At 38.9% G+C, this 21,442-nt stretch overlaps 1 protein-coding gene across 19 annotated transcripts in view; it reads right to left on the bottom strand.

Moving 5' to 3' along the window:
- LOC118971592 (uncharacterized) overlaps window positions 1-21,442 on the bottom strand; it is a 411,068-nt gene that overhangs the window by 81,156 nt on the left and 308,470 nt on the right. For 16 of the 19 annotated variants that reach the window (XR_012122776.1, XR_012122777.1, XR_012122771.1 and 13 more), the window contains one exon: window positions 11,527-11,652. The exons of the other annotated variants lie outside the window; for them this stretch is intronic. The gene's annotated coding sequence lies outside the window, so the exon portion shown is untranslated. The remainder of the gene's footprint in view (window positions 1-11,526; window positions 11,653-21,442) is intronic. 19 annotated transcript variants of the gene reach the window in all.

Raw genomic sequence — 21,442 nt, 5'->3', positions numbered from 1 at the left:
CCACGAACTAATCACCCCTCCATCTCTCTCCCCCTCCTCAGGCATCCTTACTCCATGAGAACAATATCGACATTAGGTTAATTAATAACCCTGCAATGGCCTCTATGTGCTCAAGTGAAAGGGAGAGTTACACGTCTCTCACTTTAAATCAAAAGCTAGAAATGATTAAGCTTAGTGAGGAAGGCCTGTCAAATGCCCAAACAGGCTAAATTCTAGGCCTCTCACACCAAACAGTCAACCAAGTTGTGAATGCAAAGGGAAGTTCTTGAAGGAAATTAAAAGTGCTATCCCAGTGACCATGTCAAAAAGAAAATGAAACAGCCTTATTGGAGAAAGTTTAGTGGTCTGGATAGCAAACAAACTACATTTCCTTAAACCAAAGCCTAATCCAGATCAAGGCCCTAATTGTTCAACTCTATGAAAGCCCAGAGAAGTGAGGAAGCTGCAAAAATAAAGTCTGAAGATGGCAGAGGTTGCTTCATGAGGTTCAAGGAAGGAAGCTGTCTCCATAACATAAAAGTGCAGGTGGAGCAGCAGGTGCTGATGAAGAAAATGCAGCAAGTTAACCTGAAGATCTAGTTAAGCTACTAATGAAGGTGGATACACTGAATATCAGATATAAAGTGTGGACTGAACAGCGTTCTATTGGAAGAAGATGTCATTCAGGACTTTCATAGCTAGAAAGGAGAAGTCAATGTCTGGCTTTAAAGTCTCAAAGGACAGGCTGAGTCTTTTGTTAGGAGCTAATGCAGTGGTGACTTTAAGTTAAAGCTGATGTTCATTGAACGTTGTGAAAATTCTAATACCCTTAAGAATTATGCTGACTCTACTCTGCCTGTGCTATAGAAATGGAACAGCAAAGCACATCTGTTTACAGTATGGCTTATTTTTTTTTTTTTTAGGAGAGCAAAGTACAGGCTTTTATTTAGAGTTACAGTGAAAGGACAGAGCTCCCAGCTTACACCAGGAGGGGACAAGAGAGTCCACGGTGGTGCATTGTCTAGGGGTTTTATAGGCGGTTGAGAGACCAAGAGTTCCCCCAGATGGTCTCTAAGTGTTTATTTTTAAAGAGACACTAAGTTTCTAATCAGTTTTCCAGACTATTTTGCGGAGTTAACATAAGAAATTTACTGTTTTGATTCTTTCTAAGAATAGCAGTTTCTTGGTTTGGGAGCGTATTAATCAAGGCTGCTTGTTTTTCTTTCAGGATGGGCTGAGTTATTGTCTGTTTGTTAAATAGTCTTAATTTCTTATCCTTAAGATGGAATTCTTCTGCCCTTCACTACGTTGTTTATGGCTGGGCCTGCCTGTGACATTAATTGCTCAGGTTATATATTACTTGATTAAGGGCTGTAGAAGGAAAAGCAGCATCTGGATAAAGTTAAAGATAAACTGGGCTTTTTAGCAGGTTAAAGTTAATTTTACAATAGTCTCATTTAATTGATACAAACAAGACATGAGCTATGCTGTGGTATTTTCTTATCTGGGGGATGTTCAAACCTTCCAGGCCAGGTTATTCCTGGCTTTTAAGTTTTAACTAATCTTCACTGAAGAATGCTTATATTCTTAGCTTGATATTTTACTTAGAGAATTAATGTGACTTTGTCTTCATTTAATTGTTTAATATGGAGTTTTGGTAGGGGTCTTTTTTTTATTTTTATTTTTTGAGAGGGCATCTCTCATATTTATTGATCAAATGGTTGTTAACAACAATAAAATTCAGTATAGGGGGGTCAGTGCTCAATGTACAATCATTAATCCATCTCAAGCCTAATTCTCATCAGTCTCCAATCTTCTGAAGCATAACAAACAAGTTCTTACATGGTGAACGAATTCTTACATAGTGAATAAATTCTTACATGGTAAACAGTACAAGGGCATTCATCACAGAAACTTTCGGTTTTGATCACGCATTATGAACTATAAACAATCAGGTCAAATATGAATATTCGTTTGATTTTTATACTTGATTTATATGTTGATCCCACATTTCTCCCTTTATTATTATTATTATTTTTATTTTTAATAAAATGCTGAAGTGGTAGGTAGATGCAAGATAAAGGTAGAAAACATAGTTTAGTGCTGTAAGAGGGCAAATGTAGATGATCAGATGATCAGGTGTGTGCCTATGGACTAAGTATTAATCCAAGCTAGACAAGGGCAGCAAAACATCCACGGATGCAGAAGATTTCTCTCAAAGCAGGGGGGATGAGGTTCTGAGCCTCACCTCTGTTGATCCCCAATTTCTCACCTGATGGCCCCCCTGCGACTGTGCCTGTCTCAGGTTGTTCCTCCCTTGAGGAATCTTACCCGTCTCTGGCTAACCAGTCATCTTCCGGGGCCATACAGGGAAATGTAAAGTTGGTAAGTGAAAGAGAAGCCATATTGTTTGAAAAGGTTAGCTTTTTACTTCTTTGCAGATTTATGCCCTGTGGCTTCTATGCCCAGCACTTGTCTCGAGGTATCTTTACCACCTGGAGGAATTATGATACTCGGTGAATTCGATATGAGGCACGAATTCTATTTAAGGGTTGTAATTAGGAAGGAAGAAGAAAAGCTATAGAGGTAGCATATGGAAGAAAACATGGGAGGATTGATTATTTCTTTGACATATCTTCTTGTAGAGTACCTTAAGCATGTATAGGTTTTAAACTACTAACTAATTTGCACACACATATTAACATAATAGGAATACGGTGACATAAACAAAGCAAATCTATAATTACCATCCATCTCCAGTGAAGCCAAGAAAACCATTTAGGCACCCTAGGCATTTGTGAAAATTTGTCTATGATATGATGGATATTGTCCTACTGTACTTGAACAGTCTGAGAAAAATCAGACAGATTAAAGCAGCCCATTTCTGGGATCTGTTCACATCCCATATGTTCTTTTAACCGTAGATAGTCTATAGTCATAAGATTTTGGAGTGCTACAACTTGCACCCCTCCCAACTACTGGTTGAGTTCCAACAGTACAGATCCGGTCAAATTCATTGTCTCACTGTATGCACATGCCAGCCTAGACATGTCCCTCCTCATTCCAATGGCAAGTTCAGGAAATGGTGAGGTGGACGCAGCCACAACCGTAGCATCACCCAGATCCCTGTGGAGGCTTTTTGATGCTCATCCCCCGGCACGAGTCCTCCAGAGAGTGCTGATGCCGGAAGCTCCTCCTCATATCGTATCTTAGTTCATTTTCTGGGTATCCAAGCTAGGCCTTGATCTTCTGCATGGAAACAAACAGACCCTTTGCCCACACTTTGACATGCCCTCTATACCACTGTGCAGAACTCATTGGAGGTCAGCACACAGGGACTGCTTTTTTTTTTTTTTTTATTAAGAGAAAGGAATATTATCAGAAAAGAGTACCTCCATAGCTGATCATCTGACACCCTTTAAGTGATCAACATTAAGGATATTTAAAGCATGCGTTGATCATTGATTTACCAATAATTTTATCCTATCAAAAAGTAATCCCTCTTTTCTTTCTTTCTTTCTTTTTTTTTTAATCTTTAATCTACACTTACATGAAGGGTACTATGTTTACTATGCTCTCCCCTATATCAGGTCCCCCCTAAGAATCACATTACGGTTACTGTCCATCAGCTTAGCAAAATACAGCATGGCTTATTTTAAGCCTACTTTTGAGACCTACTACTCAGAAGAAAAGATTCCTTTCAAAATATTGCTGCTCATTGACGATACACCTGGTCACCCAAGAGCTCTGACAGAGATGGGCATTGAGCTGAATGCTATTTTCATGCCTGCTAACAGAACAACCATTCTGCAGCCCATGGATCAAGGAGTCATTTCAATTTTCAAGTCTTATTTAAGAAACACATTTAGGCAGGCTAGAGCTGCCATATGCAGTGATTCCTCTGATGGAGCTAGGCAAAGTACTTTGAAAACCTTCTGGAAAGGATTTGCCATTCTAGATGCCATTAAGAATATTCATGATTTGTGGGAAGAAGTTAAAATATCTACAGAGGTTGGAAGAAATTGATTCCAACCTTCATGGATGTCTTTGAAGGGTTCAAGATTTCAGTGGAAGGAAGTCACTGCAAATATGGTAGAAAGAGCAAGACGACTAGAATTATAAGTGGAGTCTGAAGACATGACTGAATTGCTGCATCTCATGGTAACATTGGAACAGATGAGAAGTTGCTTCTGATGGATAAGCAAAGAGTGGTTTCCTGAGATGGGATCTATCTCTGGTGAAGGTGCTGTGAAGACTGTTGAAATGATAACAAAGGATTTAGAATATTATATAAATCTAGTTGATAAAGCAGTGGCAGGGATTGAGGTAACTGACTCCAGTTTTGAAAGAAGTCCTACTGCGGGTAAAATGCTATCAAACAGCATCACATGCTTACAGAGAAATTGTTAGTGAAAGGAAGAGTTAAGGGATGCAGCAAGTCTCTTTGTCTTATTTTAAGAAATTGCCACAGCCACCCCAACCTTTAGCAACCACCACCCTGATCAGTCAGCAGTCACCAACATCAAGGCGAGACCCTCAACTAGCAAAAAGATTATGCCTCCCTGAAAGCTCAGATGATGGCATGTTTTAGCAATAAAGTTTTTTTTTATTAAGATATGTACATTTTTTTTAGACACAATGCTATCACACACTTAGTCAGACTGCAGTACAGCATAAACCTAACTTTTAAATGACTGGGAAACAAAAAAAATTCATTCATTTTGACTTGCTTTTTTGTGATATTTGCTTTATTGCAGTGGTCCAGAACTAAACTTGAAATACCTCTGAGGCATGCCTGCACGTACCTGCTTCTAGGCTTGCCTACCTGGGCTTTTTTCCTTGGGTCTGTCCTCCAATAGTGAACCATACTTATGGATTCATGGTATGCATATTCCTAGGTCTTAGATGGTGGGGGCAGCAGTTTGTATCAAAGTTGGGAAGGAGCTGGGAGCAGGGAGAGCTGCAGATGCAGCTTGGATGTGTAAGGTAAGTTGTCAACACAAATGTATGAGAGACCCCTCAATACGTAGGAAGGAGCCAAGGGCCAGAGAAGCATGGGTTGGGGGAAGGGACAGGCCAGGCTATTCGCAATATCATTATTCATACCAACTTCGAAAAGGCCAAGAATAGTGACTTTGCACTAGGCCTTCCTGATAATTATGAAGGCATATTTGTCAAAGTAAGAGGATATGGTGTCTTTTATTTAACAGTTTGATACCTGATTTGAACTTTTACATAACTGGATACAGAGTATGAGGACCTCCCTCTGTATTCTTGCCAATGGCTCCACAAATTTTGGGGCCACAATTCAGTGTTCTGGTCTCCTGTGCCAATGTTCTTTCAAGTCTTTTAATGAGCTCAGCTCACCCTTTCTGACTATAACTGTTTTTCCTAGATTTCCTCTGGTTTTAGCCTGCTGGTCGAGTGTGGAATATGTGGCTGAAGCGGAGATAGCACACTCACCCTCAGTTAAGCTACAGTACAGTTTGTTTTGGACACTCAGTTTCTCATGACTCTTCTCTTCCCAGGCTCCAATAACTTGTGCTCTGCTTCCTGAGCTCATCCTCTCTCTGTCTCTAAAATCCATGCAAGGGATGACCCAAGAGTGGGCCCGAGGGCCGACCGCAGGATCGCTACTTGGGTTTGGATGGGCAGGCCCACACGCATTCATGCCTCATCACACTGTGGAACAGAGCCGGAGGTAGAAAGGTGGAGCAGACTATGGCCTGGGGATCCCGGGACCAGACCTCTCATGCTATCACATTCAAGCAAGAACTCTGAGCAGAGTCTGCACAATCTGATTTTGAATTTGGTCTTCTGAACTATTATAATCCATGGAACATAATGAAACATATTTAACAGCCTCTTAGTTTGACTTAGAACATTCAAACATTTAGAATATGGCATATGGGTCTCCATTTATTTTTTCACACCTGGACCTGAGAATGTTAGAAGTGGACCTGCTTAGGTATATTTTTCGACCAAAGAATATGTGTCTCTTCTTTCTGGAGAAGGGCCAGGTGAAGTTATAAAGTTCACCATCCAAGAGGGATAGAGGACTTGCAAAACCTGTCCACTGGATGATCTTTGCTTTCTTGCTGCTTTAAGGCAAGCGGGTCTTATATAGCTTTTCAAATTGGGCCTCAGCTTGTATCTGACCTTCCACGGTTTCTTAGGTCCTTCCTAAAGTTTTCCCCTATCCTGGGTATGTTGAAAATTAGCAGAGAAGGATAATGTCTTGGGCACTCCACCCTCTCTTTTTTTCTACTCGACCTCAAAAACACATGCATACACATGTGCAGAGCCACACAAGATTCCTGTAAAAACTGGAACCTGAGCTCTCATCACTGAGGTTTTTCTGGAGTTTCCTTCCTCCTTTTACAGCTCTAGGGCATTTTCCACTCAAAACCATTGACTTAAAAGAAAAAACTTAAGTAAAAGAAAAGGGAAGGGTTCTTGTCAGAACATGGAAAACAAAATTCTAAAAATAACTCATAGTCTCATATTCCCCTGCAGACATGAGGCAAGCATTGCCAAGTTGAGGAACTGCTGACAATAACATGACTTGTAGCCCATTGCTCTTCTTTCCCATCAATGTTTTCTCAAATGGGGGTTCTGGGCAGTGACTGTTGAATTCAACCTTACAAACAAGCCCCCACAAATGCCTACAAGAAAATCTTAGAGCTATGGATTGGCTCCTTTTAAACTTATATCTTTAAAGAGATACATATGGATTGAGGGCTTATTTTCTATGAATAGCTCTAAATTTTCCTGGTATGGTGTAGGGGACTGAAGGACATAGGGAGGGATAAATGCCATCCAGAGCAAATCACAATTTAGGAGTTGGCCAAATGATGTTGGTAAAATTGGGTATAACTCAACAGGTTTGGGGAGGTTCAAGACATCAAGAGAATTCATCAGTCCACTCATTCATTCAGTTAATATTTCTATTTCCTCCTTTCTACTATAAAAAGAAAGGATTAAAGCAACTAAATTATATTTATTGTATTTACTCATTAGGATTGTGTACACTACTCATAGGATTGTGACACAACTGTTCAGAGGCTGAAAACTACTGAGGAATGGACGCATGTATCTGAGAAAGTTCAGACAGTGTTAAGACTGTCAGATATTGTACCTTTGGTTTTACCTTACTTCCCTAATCTGTATTTTATGTCATGACTAGTGTTATCTTCCTAAATTGAAAATCCCATCACATACATCTGCTTAAAATCCTTTAGTGGTTCTCTATTATTGGGAAAGTTGAAGTGCCTTAGCATTGTATATAAAATGTTCCTGATACCGTCCCAGTCTACCTCTCTGGGCTTGTCTCGAGTCAGCCCTCCTCCTTCCGGTGCGTAGAGCAGGAACTTCTAGAGAGCCATGATGGTCTTACTCAGCTTTGACTTCTCAGTGTCATAGTGGAGGCTCCAAGAACACTTTACTTTTTATTAATATAGCCTTCTTCACCCATCCATCTCTTTTCTAAACAATTCTATTGTAAACTTTAACACAGAAAATTTTATTAAGCAAATGAAGAGCCTAATGAGATATTGTAAACAGAACATACATGTAATTACCACCTATAGAAAACTAGGATGTTGCTGGGTCCCCAGAAACCTTTTGCATGTCCTTTCCTAATCACATCCCTTTCTCTCCTTGCCAAAGGCAATCACTCATCCCATTGATTTGGCTGTTCTCAGTACAAGCCACAATCCCCACGCCCCTCCTTACCTCTGTGATCTTTCTCCGGACATCACAGCCTTCTGAAGGCTGTCTCTCTCTCTCTGATCTTCAAAGCACCTATTTTCCTTAGCATTCATTTGACATCTAGTTACCCATAGTATCTCAAGTAAAATACTATGTGTTTCACAAATTTACATTTATGATATTCTCCTTGTATTCTTTATATTATTTTGCCTTTACTGTAGGTATCTTAATCTGTGCAAATAGATTTTTTTATGTCTATACTCTATATTGCTATTGTCTATGTTTTACTTGTATAGTTAAGTCTAATGATAGATACTCAATGAATATTTATTGAGTGACTAGTTAGTGAGTGAGTGAATCATGACACCAAAGCATATAAGAGGCAGAGACTTTCTCAACTAGAAATAAATACAGTCTATACAAATAGAGACAGAGAGGAAAGCAAGATGTTCTGATGTAGTGCACATGAATGTGTTAGAGTTTTGCTCACTGAGAATCACTATTTCCCTCTCATTATTATTTACTTCCTCAAAGAAGAACAGGTGTTAGGAAATCTTGATATGCTTCTGATACAATCTTCATACAATTTAATGTCATTGGTTTTGAGTAAAAAAGGCATTTAGGATCAAGCAGTACATGTTACTCTTCAGCATTTTACTCAAGAGGCGTCCTGGCCAACATACGAGCCAGATAACGGGATGACGTCTGACTCGGAAGCTCCAGGAAGGATTCCACATTGGCAGGGTAATGGGAAGAGACTAGTGCGAAGACCCTTCCCCACTTTATGACGGCACGTGTAAATGAAAGCCGCTGGCAGTCTGAATAGAACAATTAAGCCTGTAGTTTTACTTAGAGATTAAGTTGGTGCTGAAAGCTCAGGTCTAGGACATGGGGTTGTAATTCAGTTATCTCCTAGAAGCCACCCAGTAATACAGTTGAGGCTCTTAGTCAACGTATATCTATCTTTCCACCTTTTGGATGGAATAGTGTTGAACATGTAAACTTGAACCATCTTTCCTTACTTTTCACATACTATTCAGTGACTCTCCTCCCCCATTTTCTGACATAATTTGACTCATTATTTGAAATTCAAATAAAATGTATCCTTCTGTATGAAGTGTACTTTTATCCACCATAAAAGGGCTGTCTATTCTGCTCCCACAACACTTTTTTTCCTTCAAAGTATTGTGTTTTAAAGTGTTTTTGTATGCCCCACAGAATCATTAGCTACTCAACTTTAAGGACTGGATTTTATTTAGTACTAGATCTATGGTAGGCGCTCAATAATTTGAGTTAATAAAAAGTACAAAGTAGCAAAATTTGAGACACAGAATCAAAAGTAATAAGTACCTAGTACCAGAATGAATAGCTTCTTTTTTCCAGGTACTAGATCGGGTGCTAAGAAAAGACAAATGAAACACAAAATAGGCATCCAGGAGCTCATGGTCCAAAGGGGAGAACAGAGAAGTGAACATATCCAGTACTGTTGGAGGGAGTAAGGAGGTGGCTAGGGTGCCGTGGGACACAGAGGGCTGGTCTTTGACTCAGACTGGGGAATAGGAGACATTAAGAATAGGCAGTCAGGTGGGGAAGGGGAAGAGGTAGGGGGCCTTCAAGGCAGAGGAAGCAGAGCACTGGAGCTCCCTTAGTGAAAACATGGTCATTCGGCCTTACATGGAGATTTGCAGTGGTGAGAACAAGCACAGAAATTTGTTTATGCCAGAGGACTGTAGCCCTAGCACTTCTGGGTGTGCCAGAAGGGAAAAGAGACAGGGGATGAGGGCATGAGAGGATAACTGGGGAGGATAAACCCACGTTCAACTGAAGGTAGAGGAGCATATTTCTGTTTCATTGGGAAAAAGAGAAGAGGTGCAACTGGATCACAAATGGACTTGTACTACACTTAGATCTACAAGGAAGACTCACTTCCTTATTTTCTATTACATGTCTGATATTCCTTACAGGCTGTTCACATGCCCCTGGAGGGGAGGGCGAAGACGGTCAGCTTCCCACTTCTTGCATCACAGGCTCTTCCTGTTTGAATAGTGTATTGTGAATGACTCAGTCTCTGTGGGGTAAATGCTTTTCGGACGCCCTTTCCCTATCTGTACTCCTATCTCCCTCCTTTGCTTTTCTCCCAGGGTACCCTCATGGCAACATGAAACACAAACGATTGGGACTCATGTAACATTCTCTATGACCTTGTCTCCTCTGAGCTCTGACAGAGGGCAGCTGTTCCGATTTGCTCCCTGAACTGGTGAACTTACAAGTGCAGCTGGTTTCCCCTGACCATTTGGAGGACATGAAGCATCTCTGACTAGAATCCAGTCTATGGCATTTATATGATATTTTAAATGTGGCAGCTGCTTCATTCAGGTCCTGGATGTTAGCCAGTCTACTGTGCTACCAATACCTCAGCATCTCATCACATGTTTGAGTACCATGCACAGGCTTTTTCTGTGTTTGTTTTTATGCACAGGCTTTGCGAAATAAGGAAAGATACTTTAGGATCACCTTTCTGAGCACCCTCCTCCTGGATCCACAGGAATATTCTTCCCCTGGGGGTTTCCCCTTGGGTTTCATCTGAGTGTAGGAAATGAAACAAAAGATCTCCCCATAGTATTTTGTCAGCCGACTCTCTTTTCTTTTTCATAATCCATTAGGACAAAACAAGCAACTGATCTACTTCTTTCTTCCTTTCGTAGACTTGCCTTACACCTTCACCTCCTTCTTTCTTCTTAATAGAAGAAGGAGTACCATTTCCATATTGTGGGAGAAACTATGATTTGAAAAGAAATTTCAAAATCTGAGTTAGCCATGTCTGGCTCTTGATAAAGGACAAGAGAACACTGACTTAACATTCCCTCATAATATTCCAATGATAAGACACGGCCATGATAAAAACAAACACTTAAAATAGAGGAGTGTTCTGGAATGGTAGAGCGAGACAGTGAAACTGCACTCACAAAACCCAAATTTTGGCAAAGCAACTAAAATCAACCATTTCAGAACTCTGGAAATTAAACAAAGCCACAGAACAAACTGAAAATTGCCAACTCAAGAAACTCCTAAGTCTCCAAGATAGTAGTATCTATGTCATTTGACATGGGCTATTTTTATCCCCTTCCCTCTCTAGACCAGAGGTGTGGTAGTCACAAAAAATCAGCAGTCTTGCAGCCAATGGAAAGGTCTGACCACTTCTGGAACTTGATTGCAAGCACCATCTATATAGTACCATCAATATTTTGTCTGAATTAGCAGTTATTTAGAAAACTTCCATTCCCAGGGTGTTGGGGCTATTTGATTTGATTCAGAGCTTAGCTCAACAACAAAAACAGCCCAATGCCAGGATGTTACCTAAAATAATAGAAATCTCCTGGTAACATCATAGCTGTTGGTCTAAGTCTGTCATTTCAACTGAGGTATAAAAAGAGCATGACCAAAAAATTAAGAGGAAGTCCTTGAGATCTAGGCCACTAGAACTAAGGAACTTCAAAGAGCTTCAACAAATTGCTGGGGAATCTACAAGGCAGTTAGTTGTGTGTATAGGACTTGACCTGGGAAAAGTGAAGGCTCCAGTCATTCCAGTGTGTCTGGCTGATAATTGAGGTCCTGCACAAATAGGAAGTGAAAGCTCAGACTATTTTGTTGAAGACTAACTGCCTGAAGTTTGAAGTCTTTCCTTCACACACAGATCCCCTTGGCAGAAGGTGAAAGATAGAACAATAAAGCATTAAAGGGAATGTTCTGGTAGATCATTGTCTGGTCATTAAATAATAGTACTCAGTGATAACCCCAAAGAACCCAGAAATCAAGAACAAAAATCAAGAAAAATACCTAGCTGAGAACTCAGTAGTTACATATTGCAGAATACCAGCAGCAATAACAAACGTGAAATGGACAAATTCCCAGGATACAAATTACCAAGATGGACTCCAGCAGAAATAGGAAACCTGAGTAGCCCTATAAAAATAAAAAGATTGAATTAGTAATTTTAAAACTTTTCATAAATGAAAGTCCAACCCCAGATGGCTGCATTTGGTGACTTCTACTAAACATTTAAAAAAGAAAAAATACCAATCTTTCACAAACTATTCTAAATAAAGAAGAAAAGGAAACATTTCTCAATTCATTCTATAAGGCCAGCATAGCCCTGATATGAAAAACAAGGACATCACAAGAAAAGAAAATGACAGATCAATATACCTTTTGGATGTAAGCACAAAATCTTCAACAAAATATTAGCCAAAAATGTAAGAAAAATTATACACCATGACCAAGAGAGATTTACCCTAGGAATGCAAAGTTGTTTTAACATGTGAAAATAAAAAAATGTAATACACCATTTTAATAGGGTAAAAGACAAAAACTACATGATCATCTCAATTAATGCAAAAGAACATTTGACAAAACCCAATACTCTTTAATGATAAAAACACTCAACATGCTAGCAAAAGGACTCTTTTCTCAACATGATAAAGGACAGCTACAAAATTCTATAGCTAACTTCAAATTCAATGGTAAAAACTGAATGCTTTCTCTATAAAATTAGGAGAAAGACTCTTATTCCAATTATAGTCCATTCTAGTTTCTGTTGGAGACTCTGGTCAGGGAAATTAGGTAAGAAAAATAATTCAAATGTATCATATTAGAAAAGAAGTAAAACTATGTCTACTCAAAGATTACATGATCTTGTATGTAAATATCCTAAAGAATATACAAACAAGCCTTTGGAATTAATGAATGAGTTCAGTAAGGTTGCAGAATACAAGATCAATATACACAAATCAATGGTATTTCTATATAATAGCAATTAATAATCCAAAAATGAAATTAAGGGAACAATTCCTTTTATACTAATATCAAAAAGAATAAAATACTTAAGAATAAAAAAATAAGTGCAAGACTTGTACACTGAACACTACAAAACACTGTTGAAAGAAATAAAAGACTTAAATAAATGGAAAGATATATTCATGCAGGGAAAGTTAGTATTGTTATAAGGGCAGTACTCTCCACATTGATCTGCAGATTCATTGTAATCCTTATCGAAACCCCAGATTCCCTTTTGCATAAATTGGTAAGCTGTTTCGAACATCTTATGGAAACTAAAGGGATACAGAATTTGCCAAAAAAACCTTGGTGGTGGGGGTGGGGGAAACGACAAAGCTGGAAAACATCATTCTATTTCAAAACTTATTACAAAGTTACAGTAATTAAGACAGTGTGGTACTGGCATAAGGGCAGAAATTAGATCAGTGTAATATAATTGAGCATCCTGATATTTACTCTTATGCTTACGGTCAATTGGTTTTCAATAAAGTTGCTAAGATAATTCAATTAGAAAGAATAGTCTTTTCAACAAATTGTACTGGGTCATTCACATGGAAAAGTATGAAGTTGTACTCCTACCTCACACATACATAAAAATGAAAACTCAGAATGCTCATAGACCTAAATATGAGCTAATACTATAAAGACTGGAAGAAAACTTAGGAGTAAGTTCTTGTGACCTTGAGATAGGTAACAGTTTCTTAGATACGACACCAAAACCACAGATGACAAAAGAAAAGCAGATAAATGGGATTTCATTAAAATTAAAAACATTTGTACTTCAAAGGACACTATCAAGAAAATGTAGACAACCCACAGACTGAAAGAAAATATTTGTGAATTATATACCTGATAAAGGATTTGTATTTAGAACGTATTTTTAAAAGAACTTTTACAACTCAATCATAAAAAGATGAGCTAATAGAAAAAGAGTAAATGATTTAGATACACATTTCATTAAAAAAGACAAATAGCCAACAAGCACATGAAAAGATGCTCAATGTCATCAAATGTAAATGCCAATCAAAGCTAAAATCGCTTCACACCCACAAGGATGATAAAACAATCAAGACAAACAATAACAGGAATTGGCAAGGACGTGGAGAAATTAGAACCCTCATTAATTGCTAAACAGGGGTCTACCTTTATGTCAAACTTCTAATGGAAAGGTAAAAGACAGTTGGAGGGGAAAACAGCATATATACAAACATCCTGAATCATGTATAAACTGTATTTTTAGCCCTTGGTGATAACAAAAGGAAATAGGAATTGAACCTTTATTTTTAAGGAGTAGGATATGATGGCTTGAGTAATAGGGAGAATGAGGAAGAAAACCTAAGACGTGAGCAGTCCCAATATTTGGAACATTATTTCAGGTGACCCAGTTTCCCAGATCTTTGTGATCATGAACAAGTTGACAAAAGCCAAATGCAATTAATTAGGCTACTATAGAGGAGCAGGGACATATGTATTAAATTGAGATTGTATCTTAATCTTAACTTGAGAGGTCTGAGTATAAGGAGCTGTAAATTTCCTCTTTTAACTACTGGGGAATTATAAAGGAGTTATAAACCCCGTCTCAAAAAATGCATTCAAGTGACAGTAGCCTTTTAGAAATTCAGGCACAACAGTAGGTTGGGCTGGATAAAATTAAGGCTAGAACAAACTTAAAAATAAACAGTCCTCCAGCTATATACAAGAGGTTGAAATTGGATTACTCCCTAACACCATACACACATGTAAATTCAAAATGGATTAAAGATCTAAAAATAAGCCATGAAGCCATGAAACTCTTAGAAGAAAACAGTCAAAAATCTCATGAATGTTCATTTTTTTGGACACACCTCCCAAGCAACAGAAACAAAAGCAAAAATAAACAAATGGGACTACATCAAACTAAAAAGCTTTTTAGTTTGTACAGCAAAGGAAACCATCAACAAAACAAAAAGGCAACCTTAGAATGGGAGAATGTGTCTATAAATAATATATCCAGTAGGAGAATAACATCCAAAACATATGAAGAACTTATATGTCTCCACAACAACCACAAAAAAGAAACCCAACTAAAAAATGGGCAGAAGACCTGAACAGACATTTTCCAAAGAAGACATACAGATGGCCAAGAGGAACATAAAAAGATGCTCCACAGGGAAATTCCCTAATCCCCAGGGAAATGTGAACAAATCTACAAAGATATATCACCTCTACCAGTCAGAATGGTCACTGTCCAAAGACAAGAAGTAACAAGTGTTGATGAGGATGTGGGAAAAAGAGAACCTACACTGTTGGTGGGTATGTAAATTGGTGCAGCCGCTATGGAAAGCAGTATGGAGGTTCTCAAAAAACTAAAAATTGAAATACCATACAACCTAGAAATTCCTGGGTCCACTAGCAGCCTCTTCTTTCAACTCCTTCCCTCTCAAATAACACATCCCTCTTTCATGCTTCTCTTATAGGAAACCCAATTCTGAAATGCCCTGTTTTGAGGCACAATACTGCCCTAGAGTCATATTCTTGTCTGGTCCATCTGTTAGTCATATTTCTTCGCAGGGATTCTCAGTTACATTAGCATATTTGACATTTTTAAGACTCCACATTTCCAGTTTAATGCATAAACCTCTGTCCCTTTTCTGGGATTTCCCTCTATGCATTTTTTGAGGAGTTGGTTAGTTTTCCAAAAGGCCAGAGCCTCATAATATCATTAATTAATTTATATTCTCAAATGCTGAGCAATATACCTGAAGATAGTAATTTATGAATCCCAAATTAGTGGCTGATAATTATTCTCTTAAAGAGAAATCAGTAAAATTAGCACAGCCTAATTTGGAAGTGATGGTAATTCGGAAGTCCTTGACAAAAGAGTTTTTACCTTGGCCTCTGGGGGCTGAGAGCCTACCATCACCTGCCTGAGGGGAAGCTATGCCATTGACTTGAAACCTCAAAACTCACTTTGGATGGAAAGTGCTGGCAGATGGTTTGGTGTTCTGGCAGGAAAGAAAAAGGTAAGAAGTTGTCAGGGCAATGTTCTACATTTGGTTGTATGTGTGGTCTGTCTGACTTGAGCTGTAAGTGAACACCAGCCTGTGAGCACCTCAGCAACAGTGGGTGGACGGGTTACAGCAGATCTGTCAGGCCGTGGCCTGAGGCTTGCTGGTTCACATCTGTTTACTCAGCAACCCTTGCATCTTGTATTATTTAGTTCCCTTTCTAAACACTGAAAATCAGAGGACTTGAGAGCAAAGTTTAACCCTTTCAGTAGAACATTTTATATCTAAGTATATATCCACATACACATTTTGGAGCTTTGGGCCCCTTGGTTAGGTTTCTTTCCATGCCTTATGCTCTCTCTCCAGTCTAGGACAGTGACTGTACCCTTCATGTCCTTTGAACATCTTTGCAGAAAACCTCACTTGCCTTCCCAATCAGGAATTTGACATTCTGCAATAGTCCTACAAGTTGGTCCATCTTTGGAGGTACTGTGTGCTTTTCTTTGAGTATGGAAAAGAGACATGTTCAGATGAAGATTTATGTAATTAAATTTAAAACACATACATGCCCAAACCAACTTTATATTATTTCAAATAGTTAAGTATATTTATATAAATAATTATATATGTACAATATAATTTTATTTATCATATGTAAATATATAAATGTAAACTTTATATACATATAAAGATATACAGACACACGGGCATATATTGGACATATTACAGTGAGTCCTTGTGGCAATAAAGGGGAGGGGAATGGGGATTGGAGATGAAAAAGAGATAAAGAGGGCTTTTCATGAACCAGTGATTATATACCTGTGGCCAAAACAAAAGATGGGGAAGGATTTTCTTATGCGGGGAGAAGAGGTGGGAAAATATACTAGGCAGAGGAAATTACATACAATTTATTAACTTATTAAGTACTCAACCCATGCTTATAGAGCATTTCCTATGCTCCTAATACTGTGCTGGGCATATGGATATGAGAGGACACAAGGCAGATGTCAACCCAGAATTTGCCAGGTACAGTTCAAATCTTGTGACATATGCCATATAATTCTCACAATAACCCTACAGGAGAGATAGGTGCTATTATTATTCCCCTCATATAATGATAAAGGTAAGGTGCATAAAGGTTAAATAACTTGTGCAGGCCCACACATCTAGTAAGTGGCAGAGCCAGGGTTTCAATATCAGCATCATGATTCAGGAGCCCACATGACCACAGATTTAATCACTCTTTATACTTTCTTATGAACAGGCAATAGTACTATGTGTGATAAGCACTCGTGCAATTCAAATGCTCCAAGTTCTCCAGCTTTTTCCAGTCGCCTTTTATCTTTATTATTGAATAGACTGATTCAGTTTTCACCCCAGAAACTGTAGGAAGTCTGGTGCATTTCCCAGTGTTAAAAATTCTTTGGGGGTAAAGGAAAATGGGCAAATCTGTGTTCTCTTGATCACTCAGCACGGTAGCAAACTTCCCTACTCTCGATCTAATTCTGAACATGGCTGTCTTTTCTCCTTGCCCATATCGGTTCTGGCATGACATAGTATATGGTTCCTTTTGCTCCTTGCAATGCCCCTGTGCTACCCCAACCCTATTTATAAAATATATTTGTAGAAGAATTTTACCAAAGATTTGGGAGTTAATGGGAGGAAGAGACTGCAGAACAGCTCAGCACAGGCATCCACCTAACCAAATGTTAGGTGTTATTGACTCCAACGTCCAAGAGCTGACTTTGTAGGCCTGGGGAATGCTGAGCTCCAGCTTGCTGCCAGGTGTTCTGATCTCTTGCTCCTTCTACATACTCTTTCTGTATACTGACACTCTCTAAACCCTAAAATCCTGTGAGTTTCCTATGAAGTCTGATTTGGCTCTCTGTGTGAGATCTCTCCTCCTCAAACAGACCCAGCAATTTGAGGTAGTAGATGGGTGGGTAGAGAGAGTGCTTCACTGCCAAGAGATGTCAATATGTTTTCTTTGATGAAGAACTACCTTATTTACTCTGAATTGTACCACGTCCCTAGAGTATGAAGTTTGCTGCAGGCAATTCTTGTTTTACATAGGTGGTGTTTTCTCTTTCCACTGTCCCAGAAGAAGAGTGCAAAGTGCAGCTGGATCATGTAGGATGGGCATCTAACCTTGGCAGTGGAGGCGATGGCTAGCAGAGGTGATAACTCTACACTGAAGTCTTGAGGATAAGACAGTGAGCCAGGTGAGGGCAATGGATGGAATGTTAAGCGTTTCAAGTCAAACAGCCTATTCCAAAATCCAGGGGTGAAAGAATTCCCATTTAAGAACACAAAGACAATTTTGTGCTATTAGAGATTAAAGATTGATAAAGAGGGTGGCGAGAGATGAGGAAAAGTAAGCAGAGTTTTCTTCCTCCTTCCCTCTCTCCCTCCCTCCCTTCCTCCCTCATTCCCTTTCTCTTTCAGAAAAATCATGGTGGCTGCAGTGTGGAGAATGAATTGGAGGAAAGCAAGAGTGGAGGTTACTGCTATTTGGGTAATGCCTGTGGGAGCAGAGAAAAGTGGGATGGATTCAAGAGTTATTCAAGATTTGAATGGAGTGGGGAAGCAGTGAGGAAGAAAGAGGCATAAAGAATTGGGTGGATTAGAGATGGAGTGATGGATTCATTAAGATAGAGAATCCAAAAGGGAGGAAATAGTTGTATTGGCATCCAATGAATTCAATTTTGGACATATGGAGCAATAAGATACCCAATGGAGTTGACCAGTGGCATGTTGGATATGTGCATCCAGAGCTCCAGAGGTATGTGTCTTGAGATACAGAGTTAGATTCATCATCAAAAAGGTGGCAATTGATGCCCTTAATTTGGATAACATTACCTACTTAGAGTGGTAAGTAGGTAATGTTACCTACTTTAGAAGAGAAAAGGACCATGGACCAAATGTCAATGAACACCAAGTAAGGATCAACAAGGAACAAGGACCCCACCATAAAGATTAAAGAGGATGGAACAAAGATGTGGAAAGTAAACAGGGAAAACAAGGTAAGAGTGTTTAAAGAAGGAAAGAGTAGTTAGTCATGTCAAAGCTCAGAGACATGTTCTGGAAATGGTGCTCTTGTGAGTTATATTTCCTCAGTTTAAATATAAGCTTCTTGTGTTATTGTTGACTGTGAAATTTGTGTTCCATAAATACTTCTTGATTGACAGCACACATCCCTTCTCCCCTCCCCAAATATTGCAAGACCATGCTTCTCTGATAGCACAGAGACTGTTTCCTTTGTGAAGAAAAAACGGTCACTCTTAGTAAAAACTTTAGAAAATTTGAAGCTAAGTCCTTTGTAGAGATAAATATGGTAGTAATTAATTTCTTGGTATACCATCTCATTACGTGGGAAATACTATACACTTTAGAAAAGAGTGATTTTTCTCCTAATTTTTTCTTTTATTGCCTGCTAGGGTCCCTGGGTGAATCTCTCATTTCCTAAGGCAATTAAACATTTAAACAAATTATTATTTGTTAATACATATAGGAAATGCACATATAGGGTAATGGTGTATATTTTGATGGCTAGATCTCTTAGGCTGCATATTACAAAGAGTGAATGGTGTCACATAATTTGCTAGAGCTATGCTTAAGAAGTCATGAATACTTAATTTTGTAGTTCAAAGGCAGTTCCCATTTCAGCTAGTAAAACTGAATCAGCTGATTTTAATGAGTGTTGTCACAGTTCTGGAAACTGGGTATCCCATCAACCACTCAGAAAGAAAAAAAAATGTGGGAAAACACTTCTTGTAGTTAAAACAGGAATACAATAGTTCTTACTTCCTTATTGTGAACTTTATTTGCAGAGGCTGGTGAGTGCTTGGAAATTGTCTACTTTTTCTTTTTTTTCCTCCACGTGAGCTAATTTTGCTCTAGAAAACACACTTAAAAGCCAACTAGAAAGTTTGTGGCTTTGGCAGCCATCCTTATATTTCCCCTCAAGAGGAAACTGATCCCAGCTGGCTGGGTTCTTGAGTGGGTGGTAGCTATAATACAGTATTGAATTAGCTCAAAGTCTAGCTTCCAAAGGATATAGTCCATTGACTTTAAAGACGTGCTGAGAAATCCAATCTTGGATAAAAGTTAGAAATGAACACTAAGACTATATTGCAATATATTTGTTTGCTTAAAACATTGTGCTTCAGATGCAAGCAGATGAATGAAATCTTTTACCTTTTACACTTCCCTTTTATATTTCTCACTCACCATTGGGTAATAACTACAAAATAATCTAATGCAGTTTGTCAGTACAGGGGAGTCTCTAGCTCCATGCAGAAGACCTTCATGAAAAAGCCTAGTGTGAAACCTTAAAGTATTCTCAGACCCTTTTGTGCATTCATCTTCCCTGAATCTGTGCATGGGCTTTTTTCTCTGTACACATGGCTGCTTTTAAAAAGACTTTTTAAAGAGCAATTTTGGGTTTAAAACAAAATTGAAAGGGTGACACGGAGATTTCCCATATGCTTCCCACCACCCCTTCACAGGCACAGTCTCCTGTTAGCAACATCACATACAGGGATGACACAGCATTTACAAAGGATGAACCTACCCTGACACATCTTAATCACCCAAAGCCCATAGTTTATCTTAGACAAAAGTATACTTTGTTTTTGGACAAATGTATAATGTATAATATGCCAATCATTGTAGCATACCTTATTTTCACTGCCCTAAAATTCCTCTGTGCTCTGCTTATTTACCTCTTTCCTCCACTGCACCCCTGGCAACCACTGATCTTTTCATCTCCACAGTTTTGCCTTTTCCAGAAGGTCATTTAGTTGAAATCATATGGGTATATCATTTTTCCAGATTGGCATCTTTCACTCAGGAATATGCATTGAAGGTTTCTCCATGTATTTTTATGGCTTGATAGTTCATTTCTTTTTAATGCTCATTAAAATTCCATTGTCTGGATGTACTACAATTTATTTATCCATTCATCTGCTGAAGGACATCTGGGTTGTGTCCAAGTGGTGGCAATTATGAATAAAGCTGCTATAAACATTGCCTGTGTGTTTTTGGGTGGATGTATGTTTTCAACTCCTTTGGGTAAATACCAAGGAGTGCAATTGCTGGGTTATGGTAAGAGTATGTTTAGTTTTATAAGAACCTGTCAAACTGTCTTTACATGGCAGTTTTAAACGTTTTAATTTCCCTAAGAGTCTCACTTTTGCTTCCTGGAGTCTTAGACATTCTATTATATTCCTCTCCCCCTAATCTCTTGTCCTCTGCCATGCGTGGGCTTGCAGTTTCCCCTACACGCGTTGTTCATTGAGGTGCATGCTACTGCTTTCAATGCCCTCCAGCTCCATATGCAAACTTTGCTTCTGTTCCTGTCTGAGCTCCAAGTTAGGCGAGACAGAAGGCAGTCCCGCGGGGTCCCCCAGACCTGGCAGAACACTGCAAACAAGTTCCGCTTTTTTCCTTTTGTCCTGAGGGTGGAACCAATGATTGAATGGCTACCTACTGACTACCCTGCACTGCAGTGGGATGGGACGGGACAAAGGACAGCAGAAACACCATAAAATTTCTTTTCTTACCATTTTGAGTGTAGATTTATTTGGAGGTGGAGATATAAGAGCTTGGTGGCTGCAGATTTTGACTAGACTCTAGAGCTCCCACAAAGCTATTTTGGTCAATCTGTTGTTGTTTATTTGGTATTTTTGCAGAGAACTGAGGGCCTGGAGCTTTCTGGTTTGCCATTTGCTAACATCACCTTCTCCAGAGACATCTTACAATCTGAAGAGGAGCTTAAGGACTGAAACCCAGTGGACACTAGCTTTAAAGGGAAATCAAAGACAGAATCCATAAAGATGCATGCAGATGAGGCAGAAAGGCAGAGAGAGAACCAGAAGAGAATGGTGGCCTGGAAAGTGAGACAAGAAATATTTTCAAAAGATGTTTAGTTA

The sequence above is a fragment of the Manis javanica genome, chromosome 11 (genome assembly GCF_040802235.1).
Source record: "Manis javanica isolate MJ-LG chromosome 11, MJ_LKY, whole genome shotgun sequence".
Taxonomy (NCBI): Eukaryota; Metazoa; Chordata; class Mammalia; order Pholidota; family Manidae; genus Manis; species Manis javanica.
Note: the sequence above shows the minus strand (reverse complement) of the source record. Positions and strands in the feature narration are given on the sequence as shown.